General features: G+C 45.7%; 1 long non-coding RNA gene across 1 annotated transcript; it reads left to right on the top strand.

The window, feature by feature from the left end:
• Positions 1 to 18,130: 18,130 nt before the first annotated feature.
• Positions 18,131 to 18,994, top strand: LOC135391390 (uncharacterized). Its single transcript, XR_010421919.1, has 2 exons — positions 18,131 to 18,424; positions 18,848 to 18,994. It is a non-coding gene; the product is annotated as an uncharacterized LOC135391390 (long non-coding RNA).
• Positions 18,995 to 20,549: the final 1,555 nt, after the last annotated feature.

Below are 20,549 nucleotides of genomic sequence, written 5' to 3' on the forward strand. Positions count from 1 at the left end.
AGTCAGTGAATAACAACGAGCAATATAACCGTCGCTACAACTTGGAGATCCATGGTGTTCTTTTCAAGAAAGATGAAGATTTGCTCAAAATAATCAACGGCATTGCGAGTGCTATTGAGCTCCCAATTGCTGATGGCAGTAACCTTGAAGCCTGTCACAGATTGCCTGTTAAAGACGCAAGCAAGATTCCTGTGATACTGGTAAAGTTCAAGCAAAAAGATCTCGTACAGGCTTGGCTACAATCAAAGGATAAGATTAAGAAACTCCCCCCAAATCCTAGCTATCGGGACCTGTTCGTGTGCGAGAACTTAACACGTGCAAATAAAAATCTGCTGTGGCAGGTTAGATCCCGAGCGAAGGAAAAAGGTTATATGTTTGTATGGGTACGCAACGGCCGTATTTACGCTAGAAAAGACACCATGGCTAAAAAAGTGTGCATTGAACATGAAAACGGACTGAGAGTACTGTAGAGCATTATGGCGACCTTTTGCTTGCAGTAAACCGCACCTTACTTCTTTTCTTCTATTTTTTTTCTTTTCTTTTTGGGACTAATATGTCAATACTATCGTTGTGTCAATATCAAGAACTTGCGCAGAGTTCTAAGTTCAGTTTAGTACACGTAAATGTGCAGAGTCTAAATAAAAACTTTGACTTATTGAATACAAATGTACTTTCATTTTGCTCAACACCTAGTGTGATAGCATGCTCTGAGACTTGGCTTACATTGGAACGAGAGCCTTTTTTTTAGATTAATGGATACCACAATCTATATGCAAACCGTGATGTCTGCAGTCATGGAGGTGTTGCCTTATATATTCAGGAGTGTCTACCGTATAAGGTGTGTGAGTCCTTATCATTAGATGTTCCCATGTGTGAGAGCCTGTTTGTTGAGCTACCTGTCACAAACGGCATATCGTCCTTACCCTTTAAAGACACCCCGTTGGTTATTGGGGTGATTTATAAATCACCAGCTGCGAACAACACCTTATTCTTGGATGCTTTGCATACTGTCATGCACGTATTGTCCTCGCGAAAAGTGAACGTGATCCTAGTTGGCGACATAAATATCGATGTATTACGGAACAACGCTACCGCAAACCTCTATTTGGAATGCATTTCCTGTTACGGCTTTGAACAATTGATTAAAATACCCACGAGGTATAATGAGCGCGGAACAGCAACTTTGCTGGATCACATTGTAACCAACATTGTAGCTGACAATGTATTTTCGGGTGTTGTTGCGGCCAACATTGCAGATCACGAGATGGTTTTCATGTGTACTAAGGCAAACTCAGTAGTACTTCCGAGTTCTACGTCGAAGCAAGTGACCGATTACTTAGTTCTGGAGCAATCTCTACAGAATCTAAAGTGGGACTTTATATATGAAAACGTTCCAGTAAATGAGAAGTTTGAACAATTTATCAACATAATTAACAACGAAATTACGTGTGCCACTACTTCACACACGATAAGTAGAAGAGGCCAAATAAGAAAGCCCTGGGTTACCAAAGCCCTTCTAAGGAGTATCAAACGTAAGAACAATCTTTATAAAAAAGTGCGCATGAATCAACATAATTCTTTATTACGGGAACGATTTGCAAGGTACAGCAATACACTACGATCGTTATTACGTGCAGCGAAAATATCCTATTATCACGATCGCATATACAAGGCACGTGGGGATGTGCGCAAGACATGGAAAACGATTAACCACGCGTTAGGCAGGAGGAGGGCAAAATGTAATGTCATCGTCATGAAAGATGATGCAGGTAATCTTATCGCGTCGAAAGAAAAAATTGCGGAAGTGTAACGTCATTTCTTTAATGTCCACCTCGTAATTGTACGTTTTCATGTCGTTTGGGATCGACATGAGTTTAAATTCGTCGTTGTTTAATAGGAAAACGACGCGAATCTCGACGGCAGGTACCATCAGGCGCGGCTGTTGAAACAGGTCGGTATTGATCTGACCGACCAGGTTAAAGTATTTTCCACCCTTCGTCGCATCGTAACGTTGTTTCGGACCGCGAGACGAGACGTCGTAATCGTTCCTTAAATGTTCGTCGTCCTCGACATAGAGTCCAGCCGCGTGCACTGTTTCTTGAGCCATGGGCGTGGAATGAAGCACGACGTCCAAAATACTCCTGTAGGCGTACAACTCGTTAGAACTGACGAGCTTGTTGTTCGCATAAACGGTGACCGTCTTAAACGTGCCGCTCAACAGGTGGTTTATTGGGAAAACGACATCTTTCTCGTCCATTTCTTCCCCGTTGTCGCGAACAATGCGCGCGGTCAAAGACACGAAACTGCCGTAGAGATCCAAGTGTGCCCTTTGCAAATTTTGAATAGAAAACTCGATCACGGAATTATTTGCCCCGTTGACAGGATAAAAGAGTTGGTACGAAGTATCTTCCACGCCGTATTGAATGGAAGAGGGTTCGAATATCATCACGTCACTCGTTAGACACATCGGCGTCTGTATTTTTCCTTTCGTTGACGTCATGACGGAGCGCGCGCAGCGGATGTGTGACCTTCACGGGGTACCAAAGATATCTGCTGGTGCGTCGTGTGTCGGCGCCTTTTGTTGTCTTTTGCGGCGTTTCTTCCGATTGTTGTTTCCAGAGCCCTCCATGGAATCCAGCACGTCTCTCCCCGTTGCTATGGCCGTCTTTTTTACTGCGCGCGATATTCCTTCGCCATCGGCCAAATTCCGCGCCAAGCGCTTCAACGTTCTCTTGGCGATCGGTTTTATTTGCTGCCAGATGGGAACTTGGATATGTTGCTCAACACACCGCCCCCTCGTTGGAAAAGGGGTCCCGTGTACACGGGAATTATTTTGGGGGAATTACGGTACATATTTAAAATGCAACGTTAGATTGGTTCTGCCTTTGGACCGCAACGGCAAACGTCTTCCCGTTTCGTCCGCGAGAACGATCGTCACTGAAGGAATTTCGAATTGAGACAGGTTAAAATACAGGATGTTATCTAACGTGTAGGTGACGACGTGCTTGTCTTTCTCATAATAAAAGGGTAGTATTTTTTGTATCGGTTTTTTCCCGCTCCCCACGTACGTGTGTTCCACGATATCCGTGTAGACGATTATGTTGTGAAACGGGGGTTCCAGGAGTACCTCGACTGAGCTCGTGGCATCCTCCTCCTCCCCCGTAAACACGGTACGCGATTCGAAGCCCAAAAGCACGGCCAGGTACTCGGAAAGTCTTAGGGTGGAGGTGCCCTCGGAAAGCCGAATTTTACATTTCTGTTCGGTTCCGTCGAAGCTGAAGCGCGCGCGTTCGCCTACGCGCTGGTTAATCGCATTTAGAAGTGCTTGCGGCGTCGCATAATAGCCGGGAGGCAGATGTACTTGCAAAGATTGAGGAATTTTCATCTTGATCGTGAAAGAAAATTGGCGCGCTACGGGGAGAGAGACGCGTAGCGTTTCTCCGTGTCCCTCGACGTGTGTGAGATGTAGCAGCTTGACAAAGGGTTCCGGTACGTGCAACCCTTTCGGCGTTTTCAGAGAGTAGACGTTATCCGCGAATTCTAGCGAGGCGTCCAGCTTGTGCGTCTGGAAATACTTGTTGAGTGTGTTCCCTAGAGACGTGGTTTCCGAATTCAGAGTGGCGTCGCCGAAAGCGACGGGTGCGATGTGCTCCAATAAGATGGAGGTGGCTTTGCGTTCCCTCAATTTGGGAGGTTTCACCGCACGACCTGCTTCGCGGGACGCTAGCGAGGCGTCGAGCGCCTGTGCGAGCCGAGGGTCCAATTCCACGGCTTTCACGTCCATGGGTAAGACGAAGTCGTATCGCGATTTATTGTACGCGAAAGAAACGTTAAATTCCGAAAGGGCTTTTCCCAAATCCCTCTCGAGATCCGAGGTGATACGAAAAGTTCTGCCAGCTTCCACCGTGTCCTCGAAAGAAACCACGATTTTCGCATCTTGCCTTTCGTACCCGATATTTAAAAAATCATTACTTATGCTGAGATCCATCAGACCGACTTTATACCGATTCGAGAGCTGAAGCGGACTATCGAAAGCTACCGTGAAGGCATTGAGTTTATTCGAGGGAAACTTATCCATGCTGGCGTTTGAGAGCAGGTGGACGTAGATGTCTGACGTCATTTCCCAATCTTGACCACACCACTGCTCGGAACCCAGCTGTCGTGTTCTTTGTCGTAACCGAACCAGCGAACCAAGGAGGAGCTCTGACCGTTCACTTGCTTCTTTCTCAGCACTTTCGTTACTGGCCAAGGCTGATTGGCGTCTCGGGTTACGGCGAGTACCTCCTCCGGGTAGAAAGATCCGTCCACTTTCTTACCCCAGTAATCTTCCAGGTGCACGACGGGAGGGGAGGTGTCTCTCAGGCAGGAGACGGTGAAAATCTGAGGCGACCAACTCCCTTCCGAGCTCTTATGAAAACCTTTTCTGTGTAGTAGGACCCTGACTTTATCCCCCACTCTGAGCTTCTTTTTCACGGAGGGTACGACAGGCTTCCCATTTATCTTATGAACAGCTCCAATTCGTTTTCGGGTGTGACTTCGTCATGCCGTCGTCATGCCGTTTGGGCTGATGCCCAAAGTCCTGTGTTTGGTGTTGTTGTAGTCGCGCACGATCTTGGGAAGGGAAACGAAGTGGTATTTTCCCGTTACTCTAAAATAGCGGAATATTCTGTCACGTAAAGTGCGTATCAGGCGTTCAGCCTGCGATGCTTTGATTACTGGAGAGAAGGTCGAATACATGTGTACCTTCTTTTGTGAGAGATACTCCTTGACGGTCTTGTTGTAGAATTCCCCTCCTCTGTCGCAAAAGATGTGTGTAGGTACGTTACCTCCCCGAAAAAGTCTTATCATGGCCCTTTTCATTTTGGCGGGGCGCTTCGTCTTTAGCGAGAGGGTGCGCAGAAAGCGGGAGAGGGAATCGATTGCCACGAGAATGTAGCGGTAGCCACCGTTGAATCTCTTGTACTTTGAAAAATCGGCGAGGTCCATTTGCCACACGTCGTTGATCTTGAGCGCGATGATGCATCTCCTATTAAACTTTCTTCTGACCGGATGGTGGAGCATGTAGGCATCCAGCTTTCTGAGAATGGTGAGAGCTTTCTTTTTGCTCAAGTGACGTGCTTTTCTATAGCGTTCCCAACCCCCAAACCACCCGCTGGCTTTTCATATTCCTCCATAAGTCGTCCACGCAATGGAGGCCTGCTGCTGCTGCTGCTGTTGAGGCGCGCGACATTTGGGCAGAGAAATCAGACGCAATAGTTCCGAGACTTTGGGGAACCAGGAAGGTTTCTTTCCCGTCTTACGTTGCAACAAATAATTGATGAGTTTGTAAACAGAGGAGTGTCTGATGGGCTTGCCCGACATGGAGACACAAGTAGTAATGTATCAGCTCAACTGGCCCACAACTCACACAGTGGCCTGGACGCCATTAATGAGCAATTAGAGCAATTTGGGACCCCCCACAATAATTAGGATCATTCAGGGAGTCATTACACTAATTGGGGATCATCTAAGACAAGTCCAGACCACTGTGTGAGTTGTGGGCTAGTTGAGCTGCTAAAAAATAAAAAAAATAGGTAGAAAATAAAATAAAAAGATGGAAATAGAGTGGAGAGAAACAATTTATTCGAAAATCAACGATGCCGCGACGGAGCACGGAGGCAGGTTGCAAAGCATCGCAGCACCAGTTCCGGACATCCTGTGACGTCAGCTGTGACGTCATCATGGCATGTCTGGGCAAGTTAGGACAGCTCTGGACATGCAAGGAGAAAAACACTCGTAATACAGAGGCTGGGAAAGCAAGAGTATGCAAACCATCAATAGCTAACAACAAAAAGAATTAGTTACACAACAAACGAGCCCACCAGAACAGGAGCGCAGAACCATGCGACTGCTCCATCCGAGAGGCAGGCAGAAACTGACTCGTAATGGTTTTTTTCTCCTGTATAAAGCCCCACAGCTGCACCCCCTAGCGGTTACTTTCTCAACTAATCTCACAACAAAATTATTAAGAATCACGCCAGCACTACTCCCGGTCCCAAGGCAGAAGATGATAGAAAATGGCGGGGATGCCAGAACAACAGCAACCAGCACCCGACGTGCACGGGCACGAAAATCGCAAACAAAGCGGGAACAAAGTTGGCGATAGCATTAGTTACACAACAAATCACCTCACCACAGTAGGAGCGCAGACCGATGCGACTGCTCTCGTCGACAGCCAGGGATCAAGTGACGACGGAGCGAACGACCGCACGTCTTCTCCCAACGAGAGCCAGAGGTGGACTGACGTAAGCGCCACTCTACGGGTGCTACGCATGCGCGCGCTCGTAGCGCCCTCTGCGCGCTCCTACCGCCACCTGCGAGAGGCTAAGAGAGAACAGCATTCCTGCGCCCCCTGCTGGCCGTTCTCATTGGTCGTGAGGCTAAGTGAGAAGAGCATTCCTGCGCCCCCTGCTGGCAGTCCTCATTGGTCCAGACATCATCCTATTGTCTCAGGGCTACACTGTTCTTTTCCACTAATGCTCCTTTGGTCAATCTGCAGTGAAGCCACGGTATGACGTCATCATGCACCTGCGTGGCTCAAGGACGCGTGCGCTCTAGACAGGGGACCTATTATTTATTGAATCACTATCCCAAGATTATTTCCTTCATTCTTCTATAACGATTGCATAGGAAACTATTGCAGAAGAGCACCATGCATGAAAACTGATCGTAGGAATTCCAAAGTCTTACTAAATGAGACTTGCAAAAGAACAAAATATCCTAACATGTAACTCCATCAACGGCTAATAAGAGGACTAGGCACTCAACAAATCAACGCGCGCAGAACTCAGGGCAGCACTATCGTCAAGACGACAATGTTCCTTGTCAAAAAAGAAAAAAATACAAAGCGTTAACACAGGAAAGCATGCATATCGGAGCATGTCAGGACACGTCAGGACAAATTCGCACGACTGTTGGGCAACAGAGGAAAACGAACACTTGAACAGAGTGAAAAGACGCTCACCATCATTTTTCCCATTCACAGCATTCCCTCATTGTAAATCCGCTCGTCACAAAATCCACCTGCATCGTCGAACACCATTCACCAGTGACGAACCACAGATCCGCACCCCATCAGAGGCAGACAGAACCCCACCTAAGCTACGCTCTTCTACTGACGATCAACGCAATTGCCAGGATCATAATTACCGTGTCTACACCCGCCAGTGTCCAAGAGAGAAGTGAATCCTTGCGCCCCCTGCAGGCCAGTCTCATTGGTCGTGACGGCATCCTATTGTCTCAGGGCTACCCTGTTTTTTTCCACTAATGCTCCTCTAGACAAGGTCAACCTGCAGTGAAGCCACGGTATGACGTCATCTTGCAGGTGCGTGGCTCAAGAACGCGTACGCTCTAGACATGGGACCTGTTATTTATTGAATCACTATCCCAAGATTATTTCCTTTATTCTTCTATAACGATTGCATAGGGAACTATTGCAGAAGAGCACCATAGAAAAGAGGAGATTATAGCATTTCATTCCCAAAGTCTTACTGTACAGGGAAAAAATGGTGCAGCAAGACATGTTCATCCCACCCGAGAGCCAGGTAGATAAATGAATAATGATGCTTTGTTCCTCCTGAATAAAGTCACACACCTGTCCCCCTCGCGGTTACTCTCTGAACTAAATGAATCGCAAAAGTATTAAGAATAGCACTATTCCCATTCAAGGCAGCACTATCGTCAAGAATATTCCTTGTACAAAAAGAAAAAAACTACATGTAGAAGGAAAGCATGTCAGAACAAGCCCAGGCATGTCAGCACATGTTTGTCAGACAAGGGGGGGAAAAGCGAAAAGAAACAAAGAAGGAAACCAGCATCAAACTATTTCTAAGCACACGCACTCCTCTTATTCAAAAACAGTGCTCATCATAAATCTGCCCAGGACAATACACACTATTTTTCTATTGCCACACTTTTTTCCCGTAACGGTCAATGCATTGCTACAGACTGCGTGACGTCATCACATCCTGTCTGAAGAAGAAGAAGACACCGGCAAAGACTCCTATTATTTATTGAATCGCAAGATTATTTCCTTTGTCCTACTCTTAATGACATTGATTCTCTCATTAAAATTCAACAAAAAAGCACCCCACATATTAACGATTTTCACCCCAAAGGCTCACCATGGTCATTAGAATTACAGTAAACTGCCACTGCTCTTTTAAAATAATAAGTGAGACCACTCAACATCACCTCCAGGCTTATGTAATACATGACCCTTTCTATGCTCATACATTCGTTGTCTGAGGCTACACCTGCGAGCAAAAAAGGCGCGGAAGCCGGGTGGGCAAAGTTCCATTCGCGCATTGCGAGCATAAAGGCGGGAAAGCCTGGGAGCAAAGTTCTATTAGCGCATTCCAAAGCACAAGACAGAACGCCTTTACGGGAACACGATAGCATTCCTATACTATATTAATGATTATTGCATTGCAGTTTAGAAAAACTACAACTAAACTATAAATTTAGGTGCCCATTAAAATTCTACTTTCTATGGAAACTATAATTGCCCTATTACTTGGATCGTTATTAATGAAGCGCTCCAATTTTTTCTCTCTTCCCATTTCAGCCTTGTCATGCAGGGAAGCAGACTCACATCCAAAATAATTAATTTACACTGAGGGTGCCGTGCTTCAGGAATTCCTATCCTGCGCTCAGATGCAAGCATTTCTTTACGGATACAGCTGACTTCCTCAACATACCGAGCTCCTAACAACATCTAACAAACAATCAGAGAAACCCTCTTCTCAGCTGTACCATGCGACTTTCTTCTGCGTAAAATCGGTGATTTGAGGAAGAGAGCAGCGAAAAATTGCGCGCACTTGTGCTTGACTTAAAAAAACCTGAAGCATATGCCAATAAACCAAGAAAAAGACACTCATGTCTGCTATCTGATAGTGCCACATACACAGACGCATTGTCGCAAAGAAAGCACAGGACAGGGATACACAACTTTCCTTAGGTGAGCAGGGAAAAGGCTTAAGACCTCAGGAATAATAGCAAAGTCACTGGACATCGCTACGCGGCTAACACAAGATAATAGCGGCGGGTAAAATTGCATCACTGCTAAACAAGCCCCAACATGCCATCATGTCGTCGCAAACCAGGAAAAAGAAGCACGCGCACGCACACAGCAGCTCAGGAATGCACAAGGAGTGGTGCTTTATAGGAATTTCTACTCCACACACTCAGATACCAGCATTTCTGCACAAATACCTATAACGGCTGACTTCCTCAACATATCGAGGAAAGCGAATACTGACACTCAACATATAACAAAAAACAAACAAATTCCATTCTCATGAACTCTCTCCTCTGCCGAGCGGCTTTCTCCTGCTCTACCTGGATGCTGACTGTTTCCCCTCAACTACATTCTGAGTAAAAGCCGTGAAAGGAGAAAAGAACCGCGAAAATTACACGCATTGTGCTCCAATAGCTGTACGTAACTGCAAGAAACCGTAGCGCACGCCAATACACTGAGAAAAAGACACCCATTTCTGCCACCAGATAATTCTTGCATAATGCCACATACACAGCCGCATTACCCTTGCGTAAAGAAAGCACAGGACAAGGATACACAAATTTCCATAAGTGACCAGGGAAAAGGCTTCAGTCGAACCGCTCAGAAATAACCGGAGAATCAACGCTTATCGCAACGAAACTCGACGGCTAGCACAACATGACACCAACAACATACTAGCAGCGGGTAAAATTGCAACACTGCTAAACAAGTCCAGACATGCCACAATGACGTCACAAATCAGGAAAAAAAAGCACACGCATGCACGCACAGAGGACAACGCATTAAACACACGGAGCGCTCAGGAATAATCGTAGCGTTACCGCACATCGCTACGAAGCTCAACGTCTAACACAAGACGGCAGCAACAAGATATTAGCGAAGGGTAAAAATTGCAACACTACTGAACAAGTCTAGACATGCGACATCGAATGCGAAAACACTGGTGATCGGGGAAAAGGCCTAAGCCTGCGGCGGATCATCATAGAGCATACACAACTTCATTTTGCTATTTTGCGTAAACTAAACGCGGTCTGCTTGGAAAACGACGTACAAATTTTCTTAGGGAGCAGAGAAATATATAAATTTGTACTCCGTGCTCAGATACCAGCATTTCTGCTCAAAAACCTGCAAAATTAAGCTCTGCTTACTTCGTCAAGATATCGAACACCCAACAAAATCAAACAAACAATCCCACTTCCACTGGTAGAACACTATTCAACTTTTACGCAGGAGGCTTTCTTCTACATAAAAAGTAGAGAAAATAAGAAAAGAGCAGCCAAAAATTACACGCACTTTTGCTCGCATAGCTATAAGAGAAAAAATAAATAAAATAACGACGCACACGCTAATAAACTGTGACAAAGACACCCATTTCTGCTATCAGATAATTATTGCATAATGCTAAATACTCATTTGCATTGGCCCTGCGTGAAGAAAGCACAGGGCAGGGATACACAATCTATCTTAAGCGAGCACGGAAAGTCACTTCTACTCGAACAGCTTAATACCATAAAGTCTGAATTTTTGCAAAGAAAATAAAGCCTGAACAGCGCTACGAAGGTGACAGACACATACTAACAAACAAATAAACACTTCTTCGAGTCTGTATTATCTTTTAAAAAATAACGAAAGCACACATAAAAAAAAATCAAATCGGCTAGGTAGCCTACCAGACGTTGCGCCTTAAAGTTAGCTGCACGCAATGCGCGAAAGCATGCTGTGAAGCCAACTTGCGGTTTTGCTGGATGCACATGAAGTCCGATTCCAATTGGAAATCGCGCTAAGGACGTGCCAAACGTGGAATTTTCGCAAGATTAATCCCAATACCTGGAATTCTGTTCATTTTAGCGGGAATGCTGGCGCTTGTGCTCCATTATTCGAAATTTTCGAATATTCGAATTTCTCGATTATCAAATTTTCGAATACGAATAGGGTTCGAATATCAACAATATTCGAAATTTCGAATATTCGCACACCTCTAGTGAATACTGACACTCAACGATATATAGCAAAAAACAAACAAATTCCATTCTCATGAACTCTCCTCTGCCGAGCGGCTTTCTCCTGCTCTACCTGGATGCTGACTTTTTCCCCCCTCACCTACATTCTGAGTAAAAGCAGTGACAGAAGAAAAGAACCGCAAAAAATTACACGCATTTGTGTCACAGGACAGGGATACACAAATTTCCTTAAGTGAGCAGGGAAAAGGCTTAAGTCGTACCGCTCAGGAATAATCGGAGAATCACCGCGTATCGCTACGCGGCTAGCGCTTGAACAGCGCTACGAACGTGACAGATACATACTAACAAACAAACAAACAACAGCAGGACCGGCGTCGGGCACTCATAAAATACCCTGCCCAAAACAAAGACTTCGCCAGGTTCGCGAGGCAATTCCATTAAAAACGCTCGTCCTATCCTACAGATAGCAATGCAAACCCGACTGCCCTTATTTTTTAAACCACTATTTCACGCAATAGTACATAAATGTATCACTCGTGCCACACGAAAAGGCAAACACTTACTTGTCAAGTGGGGTCCCAGCGCGTGCGCGCGCGCACACACACACACACAGGCACACACACACACACACACACACACACACACACTAACATTTTCACACTCACAAACACAAAGTCTATTTTCACAACCACATAAATCCATATTATTCCTCAGGTCAATAATTATCCTGCCATCGTCAAAAGACGGCACAGACATGTATGCTTACGCAAGACAATCGGTCCTCGTTCCGGATGTAATAGGATATCGTCACTCGGCCGGCGCGAACCAATAAAGAAAGAAAGGAATGCATGTTCGTTACGAAGAAAACGGTGCCGTGCTTCTACGCAGCGATCATTATACAGACGCGTAAATGTGAACATCATTCGCTACACACTGTAGCTCTCATCATTTTTAAACCAAACCGTGTTCATAGGTCTTCACTAAATAGGTGAGCCGATAATGACTCCAAATAAAATAAAATAAAATAATCATTCCAGCATCGCTGGCTGCAAGCTTGGGTACCCAACAGAGCAGCGCGCTCCTATCAACACGCCTTGGGCTGACCTTACACACCCGAAGCCTTTTCTGAATACATTCTGCCGGCGCTGGAATAAAAGATTTATCGCGAGGGTACTACGATGGTCAGCTCTGTTGCTGTTTAAGTGATAAAACAGTGCGCCCGAACCGCGAAGCGCGCGCGCGGGCCCGGTCTCACGGTTTGGACTCGCGACGCGTGCGATTCCCCGCGGCGCGAGCGCAACGCGGACCCGTTCTCGCGGTTTGGACGCGCGCGATTGCCCGAGTAAGCGCACTGTTTTATCACTTAAACAGCAACAGAGCTGACCATCGTAGTACCCTCGCGATAAATCTTTTATTCCAGCGCCGGCAGAATGTATTCAGAAAAGGCTTCGGGTGTGTAAGGTCAGCCCAAGGCGTGTTGATAGGAGCGCGCTGCTCTGTTGGGTACCCAAGCTTGCAGCCAGCGATGCTGGAATGATTATTTTATTTTATTTTATTTGGAGTCATTATCGGCTCACCTATTTAGTGAAGACCTATGAACACGGTTTGGTTTAAAAATGATGAGAGCTACAGTGTGTAGCGAATGATGTTCACATTTACGCGTCTGTATAATGATCGCTGCGTAGAAGCACGGCACCGTTTTCTTCGTAACGAACATGCATTCCTTTCTTTCTTTATTGGTTCGCGCCGGCCGAGTGACGATATCCTATTACATCCGGAACGAGGACCGATTGTCTTGCGTAAGCATACATGTCTGTGCCGTCTTTTGACGATGGCAGGATAATTATTGACCTGAGGAATAATATGGATTTATGTGGTTGTGAAAATAGACTTTGTGTTTGTGAGTGTGAAAATGTTAGTGTGTGTGTGTGTGTGTGTGTGTGTGTGCCTGTGTGTGTGTGTGTGCGCGCGCGCACGCGCTGGGACCCCACTTGACAAGTAAGTGTTTGCCTTTTCGTGTGGCACGAGTGATACATTTATGTACTATTGCGTGAAATAGTGGTTTAAAAAATAAGGGCAGTCGGGTTTGCATTGCTATCTGTAGGATAGGACGAGCGTTTTTAATGGAATTGCCTCGCGAACCTGGCGAAGTCTTTGTTTTGGGCAGGGTATTTTATGAGTGCCCGACGCCGGTCCTGCTGTTGTTTGTTTGTTTGTTAGTATGTATCTGTCACGTTCGTAGCGCTGTTCAAGCGCTAGCCGCGTAGCGATACGCGGTGATTCTCCGATTATTCCTGAGCGGTACGACTTAAGCCTTTTCCCTGCTCACTTAAGGAAATTTGTGTATCCCTGTCCTGTGACACAAATGCGTGTAATTTTTTGCGGTTCTTTTCTTCTGTCACTGCTTTTACTCAGAATGTAGGTGAGGGGGGAAAAAGTCAGCATCCAGGTAGAGCAGGAGAAAGCCGCTCGGCAGAGGAGAGTTCATGAGAATGGAATTTGTTTGTTTTTTGCTATATATCGTTGAGTGTCAGTATTCACTAGAGGTGTGCGAATATTCGAAATTTCGAATATTGTTGATATTCGAACCCTATTCGTATTCGAAAATTTGATAATCGAGAAATTCGAATATTCGAAAATTTCGAATAATGGAGCACAAGCGCCAGCATTCCCGCTAAAATGAACAGAATTCCAGGTATTGGGATTAATCTTGCGAAAATTCCACGTTTGGCACGTCCTTAGCGCGATTTCCAATTGGAATCGGACTTCATGTGCATCCAGCAAAACCGCAAGTTGGCTTCACAGCATGCTTTCGCGCATTGCGTGCAGCTAACTTTAAGGCGCAACGTCTGGTAGGCTACCTAGCCGATTTGATTTTTTTTTATGTGTGCTTTCGTTATTTTTTAAAAGATAATACAGACTCGAAGAAGTGTTTATTTGTTTGTTAGTATGTGTCTGTCACCTTCGTAGCGCTGTTCAGGCTTTATTTTCTTTGCAAAAATTCAGACTTTATGGTATTAAGCTGTTCGAGTAGAAGTGACTTTCCGTGCTCGCTTAAGATAGATTGTGTATCCCTGCCCTGTGCTTTCTTCACGCAGGGCCAATGCAAATGAGTATTTAGCATTATGCAATAATTATCTGATAGCAGAAATGGGTGTCTTTGTCACAGTTTATTAGCGTGTGCGTCGTTATTTTATTTATTTTTTCTCTTATAGCTATGCGAGCAAAAGTGCGTGTAATTTTTGGCTGCTCTTTTCTTATTTTCTCTACTTTTTATGTAGAAGAAAGCCTCCTGCGTAAAAGTTGAATAGTGTTCTACCAGTGGAAGTGGGATTGTTTGTTTGATTTTGTTGGGTGTTCGATATCTTGACGAAGTAAGCAGAGCTTAATTTTGCAGGTTTTTGAGCAGAAATGCTGGTATCTGAGCACGGAGTACAAATTTATATATTTCTCGGCTCCCTAAGAAAATTTGTACGTCGTTTTCCAAGCAGACCGCGTTTAGTTTACGCAAAATAGCAAAATGAAGTTGTGTATGCTCTATGATGATCCGCCGCAGGCTTAGGCCTTTTCCCCGATCACCAGTGTTTTCGCATTCGATGTCGCATGTCTAGACTTGTTCAGTAGTGTTGCAATTTTTACCCTTCGCTAATATCTTGTTGCTGCCGTCTTGTGTTAGACGTTGAGCTTCGTAGCGATGTGCGGTAACGCTACGATTATTCCTGAGCGCTCCGTGTGTTTAATGCGTTGTCCTCTGTGCGTGCATGCGTGTGCTTTTTTTTCCTGATTTGTGACGTCATTGTGGCATGTCTGGACTTGTTTAGCAGTGTTGCAATTTTACCCGCTGCTAGTATGTTGTTGGTGTCATGTTGTGCTAGCCGTCGAGTTTCGTTGCGATAAGCGTTGATTCTCCGGTTATTTCTGAGCGGTTCGACTGAAGCCTTTTCCCTGGTCACTTATGGAAATTTGTGTATCCTTGTCCTGTGCTTTCTTTACGCAAGGGTAATGCGGCTGTGTATGTGGCATTATGCAAGAATTATCTGGTGGCAGAAATGGGTGTCTTTTTCTCAGTGTATTGGCGTGCGCTACGGTTTCTTGCAGTTACGTACAGCTATTGGAGCACAATGCGTGTAATTTTCGCGGTTCTTTTCTCCTTTCACGGCTTTTACTCAGAATGTAGTTGAGGGGAAACAGTCAGCATCCAGGTAGAGCAGGAGAAAGCCGCTCGGCAGAGGAGAGAGTTCATGAGAATGGAATTTGTTTGTTTTTTGTTATATGTTGAGTGTCAGTATTCGCTTTCCTCGATATGTTGAGGAAGTCAGCCGTTATAGGTATTTGTGCAGAAATGCTGGTATCTGAGTGTGTGGAGTAGAAATTCCTATAAAGCACCACTCCTTGTGCATTCCTGAGCTGCTGTGTGCGTGCGCGTGCTTCTTTTTCCTGGTTTGCGACGACATGATGGCATGTTGGGGCTTGTTTAGCAGTGATGCAATTTTACCCGCCGCTATTATCTTGTGTTAGCCGCGTAGCGATGTCCAGTGACTTTGCTATTATTCCTGAGGTCTTAAGCCTTTTCCCTGCTCACCTAAGGAAAGTTGTGTATCCCTGTCCTGTGCTTTCTTTGCGACAATGCGTCTGTGTATGTGGCACTATCAGATAGCAGACATGAGTGTCTTTTTCTTGGTTTATTGGCATATGCTTCAGGTTTTTTTAAGTCAAGCACAAGTGCGCGCAATTTTTCGCTGCTCTCTTCCTCAAATCACCGATTTTACGCAGAAGAAAGTCGCATGGTACAGCTGAGAAGAGGGTTTCTCTGATTGTTTGTTAGATGTTGTTAGGAGCTCGGTATGTTGAGGAAGTCAGCTGTATCCGTAAAGAAATGCTTGCATCTGAGCGCAGGATAGGAATTCCTGAAGCACGGCACCCTCAGTGTAAATTAATTATTTTGGATGTGAGTCTGCTTCCCTGCATGACAAGGCTGAAATGGGAAGAGAGAAAAAATTGGAGCTCTTCATTAATAACGATCCAAGTAATAGGGCAATTATAGTTTCCATAGAAAGTAGAATTTTAATGGGCACCTAAAATTATAGTTTAGTTGTAGTTTTTCTAAACTGCAATGCAATAATCATTAATATAGTATAGGAATGCTATCGTGTTCCCGTAAAGGCGTTCTGTCTTGTGCTTTGGAATGCGCTAATAGAACTTTGCTCCCAGGCTTTCCCGCCTTTATGCTCGCAATGCGCGAATGGAACTTTGCCCACCCGGCTTCCGCGCCTTTTTTGCTCGCAGGTGTAGCCTCAGACAACGAATGTATGAGCATAGAAAGGGTCATGTATTACATAAGCCTGGAGGTGATGTTGAGTGGTCTCACTTATTATTTTAAAAGAGCAGTGGCAGTTTACTGTAATTCTAATGACCATGGTGAGCCTTTGGGGTGAAAATCGTTAATATGTGGGGTGCTTTTTTGTTGAATTTTAATGAGAGAATCAATGTCATTAAGAGTAGGACAAAGGAAATAATCTTGCGATTCAATAAATAATAGGAGTCTTTGCCGGTGTCTTCTTCTTCAGACAGGATGTGATGACGTCACGCAGTCTGTAGCAATGCATTGACCGTTACGGGAAAAAAGTGTGGCAATAGAAAAATAGTGTGTATTGTCCTGGGCAGATTTATGATGAGCACTGTTTTTGAATAAGAGGAGTGCGTGTGCTTAGAAATAGTTTGATGCTGGTTTCCTTCTTTGTTTCTTTTCGCTTTTCCCCCCCTTGTCTGACAAACATGTGCTGACATGCCTGGGCTTGTTCTGACATGCTTTCCTTCTACATGTAGTTTTTTTCTTTTTGTACAAGGAATATTCTTGACGATAGTGCTGCCTTGAATGGGAATAGTGCTATTCTTAATACTTTTGCGATTCATTTAGTTCAGAGAGTAACCGCGAGGGGGACAGGTGTGTGACTTTATTCAGGAGGAACAAAGCATCATTATTCATTTATCTACCTGGCTCTCGGGTGGGATGAACATGTCTTGCTGCACCATTTTTTCCCTGTACAGTAAGACTTTGGGAATGAAATGCTATAATCTCCTCTTTTCTATGGTGCTCTTCTGCAATAGTTCCCTATGCAATCGTTATAGAAGAATAAAGGAAATAATCTTGGGATAGTGATTCAATAAATAACAGGTCCCATGTCTAGAGCGTACGCGTTCTTGAGCCACGCACCTGCAAGATGACGTCATACCGTGGCTTCACTGCAGGTTGACCTTGTCTAGAGGAGCATTAGTGGAAAAAAACAGGGTAGCCCTGAGACAATAGGATGCCGTCACGACCAATGAGACTGGCCTGCAGGGGGCGCAAGGATTCACTTCTCTCTTGGACACTGGCGGGTGTAGACACGGTAATTATGATCCTGGCAATTGCGTTGATCGTCAGTAGAAGAGCGTAGCTTAGGTGGGGTTCTGTCTGCCTCTGATGGGGTGCGGATCTGTGGTTCGTCACTGGTGAATGGTGTTCGACGATGCAGGTGGATTTTGTGACGAGCGGATTTACAATGAGGGAATGCTGTGAATGGGAAAAATGATGGTGAGCGTCTTTTCACTCTGTTCAAGTGTTCGTTTTCCTCTGTTGCCCAACAGTCGTGCGAATTTGTCCTGACGTGTCCTGACATGCTCCGATATGCATGCTTTCCTGTGTTAACGCTTTGTATTTTTTTCTTTTTTGACAAGGAACATTGTCGTCTTGACGATAGTGCTGCCCTGAGTTCTGCGCGCGTTGATTTGTTGAGTGCCTAGTCCTCTTATTAGCCGTTGATGGAGTTACATGTTAGGATATTTTGTTCTTTTGCAAGTCTCATTTAGTAAGACTTTGGAATTCCTACGATCAGTTTTCATGCATGGTGCTCTTCTGCAATAGTTTCCTATGCAATCGTTATAGAAGAATGAAGGAAATAATCTTGGGATAGTGATTCAATAAATAATAGGTCCCCTGTCTAGAGCGCACGCGTCCTTGAGCCACGCAGGTGCATGATGACGTCATACCGTGGCTTCACTGCAGATTGACCAAAGGAGCATTAGTGGAAAAGAACAGTGTAGCCCTGAGACAATAGGATGATGTCTGGACCAATGAGGACTGCCAGCAGGGGGCGCAGGAATGCTCTTCTCACTTAGCCTCACGACCAATGAGAACGGCCAGCAGGGGGCGCAGGAATGCTGTTCTCTCTTAGCCTCTCGCAGGTGGCGGTAGGAGCGCGCAGAGGGCGCTACGAGCGCGCGCATGCGTAGCACCCGTAGAGTGGCGCTTACGTCAGTCCACCTCTGGCTCTCGTTGGGAGAAGACGTGCGGTCGTTCGCTCCGTCGTCACTTGATCCCTGGCTGTCGACGAGAGCAGTCGCATCGGTCTGCGCTCCTACTGTGGTGAGGTGATTTGTTGTGTAACTAATGCTATCGCCAACTTTGTTCCCGCTTTGTTTGCGATTTTCGTGCCCGTGCACGTCGGGTGCTGGTTGCTGTTGTTCTGGCATCCCCGCCATTTTCTATCATCTTCTGCCTTGGGACCGGGAGTAGTGCTGGCGTGATTCTTAATAATTTTGTTGTGAGATTAGTTGAGAAAGTAACCGCTAGGGGGTGCAGCTGTGGGGCTTTATACAGGAGAAAAAAACCATTACGAGTCAGTTTCTGCCTGCCTCTCGGATGGAGCAGTCGCATGGTTCTGCGCTCCTGTTCTGGTGGGCTCGTTTGTTGTGTAACTAATTCTTTTTGTTGTTAGCTATTGATGGTTTGCATACTCTTGCTTTCCCAGCCTCTGTATTACGAGTGTTTTTCTCCTTGCATGTCCAGAGCTGTCCTAACTTGCCCAGACATGCCATGATGACGTCACAGCTGACGTCACAGGATGTCCGGAACTGGTGCTGCGATGCTTTGCAACCTGCCTCCGTGCTCCGTCGCGGCATCGTTGATTTTCGAATAAATTGTTTCTCTCCACTCTATTTCCATCTTTTTATTTTATTTTCTACCTATTTTTTTATTTTTTAGCAGCTCAACTAGCCCACAACTCACACAGTGGTCTGGACTTGTCTTAGATGATCCCCAATTAGTGTAATGACTCCCTGAATGATCCTAATTATTGTGGGGGGTCCCAAATTGCTCTAATTGCTCATTAATGGCGTCCAGGCCACTGTGTGAGTTGTGGGCCAGTTGAGCTGATACATGACTACTGACACAACCCTCGCGATCCCTTCTTTAATTCCGAGACGACCCTTTCCGCTTCCTCTTCGTCCACCTCTGGAGAGAGGAGCGAATAGTCAAAGTCATTTGTAGCGTCGGACGCCTTGTTTTTATTGTCATAGGGGTCAAATCCGTACTGCTTGAGTATGCGATACAGTGCTTGCAGTATGAATTTCACTTTGACGTCGTCACTCTCTTTCGAGGAAAGAATGTTTCCAATGGAGGAGGAGGAGGTGGTCACTTCAATTCTCTTGGCCATTGACGAAAAGGTTCAACACGGCGGAAAGCAGGAGAGGAACCACCGACGAAAGAACGCCCTGTCCTCGCTGCTGAGACAGATAGCGCTTCAAACGTTGCGGATTCTTGTGAATCTTTTTGTAGGCGAGCCGTCGTAAAAAGCGTTTGTGCTTCTTCAAACGCGCGAAGGTATCTGGAGCTAGAGACACCTGTACGTTCAATACATTGAGGCAAATTTCGGAGAGGTGTTTCATGTCGGACGAGGACGAACGTCTCAAGACGTCGCGACGGCGCGGAGGGGGTAGAGTGGAGAGTACTTTGAGTAAGGGGAGGTGAGGGCGGAGATTCATTTCGGAGCGTAGATATATTGACGTTCGCCCGGAAAGATATTGCTACGCAACCTGTGATCCTTGTGCGTATAGTTGTGAAGATCCACGAGTAAATATGCGTGGAGCGACGACATCGCTTGTTTATATGCGTCCAGAAAATACTCCAATCTTTTTCTGCCAAATAGCTGTTGGCCGAAATGTTCCATCTGGTGCACGGTGCGCACGGTGCGCCACAGGACGACGTAACTGGCGTTGTAGGAATGAAAAGATCGGTCACCTCCTTCAAGGAACTGGCGTCGGTCATGTGATCGTCGACGACGATCAGCGTAGCGCGCGACGTGTCCCACTCCCGCGGTAGCTCCTTGGTAAATTTTACGGAGTCCCCGAATTCGTCCTGCATGCTCGGCGAAGCATATTTCTGCACGTAGAATATTTGTGACGGAGGCTTGTCCACCACGTCGTTCAGGTTCCTCAGCACGTTAGCAACGAAAGTAGATTTGCCACACATGGAGGGGCCGCTTAAGATACAGCGAAAGGGATGACGGAAACAAAAAGGTTCGGGGGAAGACATGTTGCGAGCGTACACGTTGCACGAAGAGAAAGAAGAGACTGAGACTCGAAGAGAAATGCATCGCTTTTATTTACACGTCGTCGTCGTCCTCTACGTCGGAACTGCGTTCCCAATACAGATTATCCAGGCTAAAGTTGGACTTCTTTTTCGCCAGTCTGTCCGCTGCTAAGATGCGGTC

The sequence above is a fragment of the Ornithodoros turicata genome, chromosome 4 (assembly GCF_037126465.1).
Source record: "Ornithodoros turicata isolate Travis chromosome 4, ASM3712646v1, whole genome shotgun sequence".
NCBI classification, from domain to species: domain Eukaryota; kingdom Metazoa; phylum Arthropoda; class Arachnida; order Ixodida; family Argasidae; genus Ornithodoros; species Ornithodoros turicata.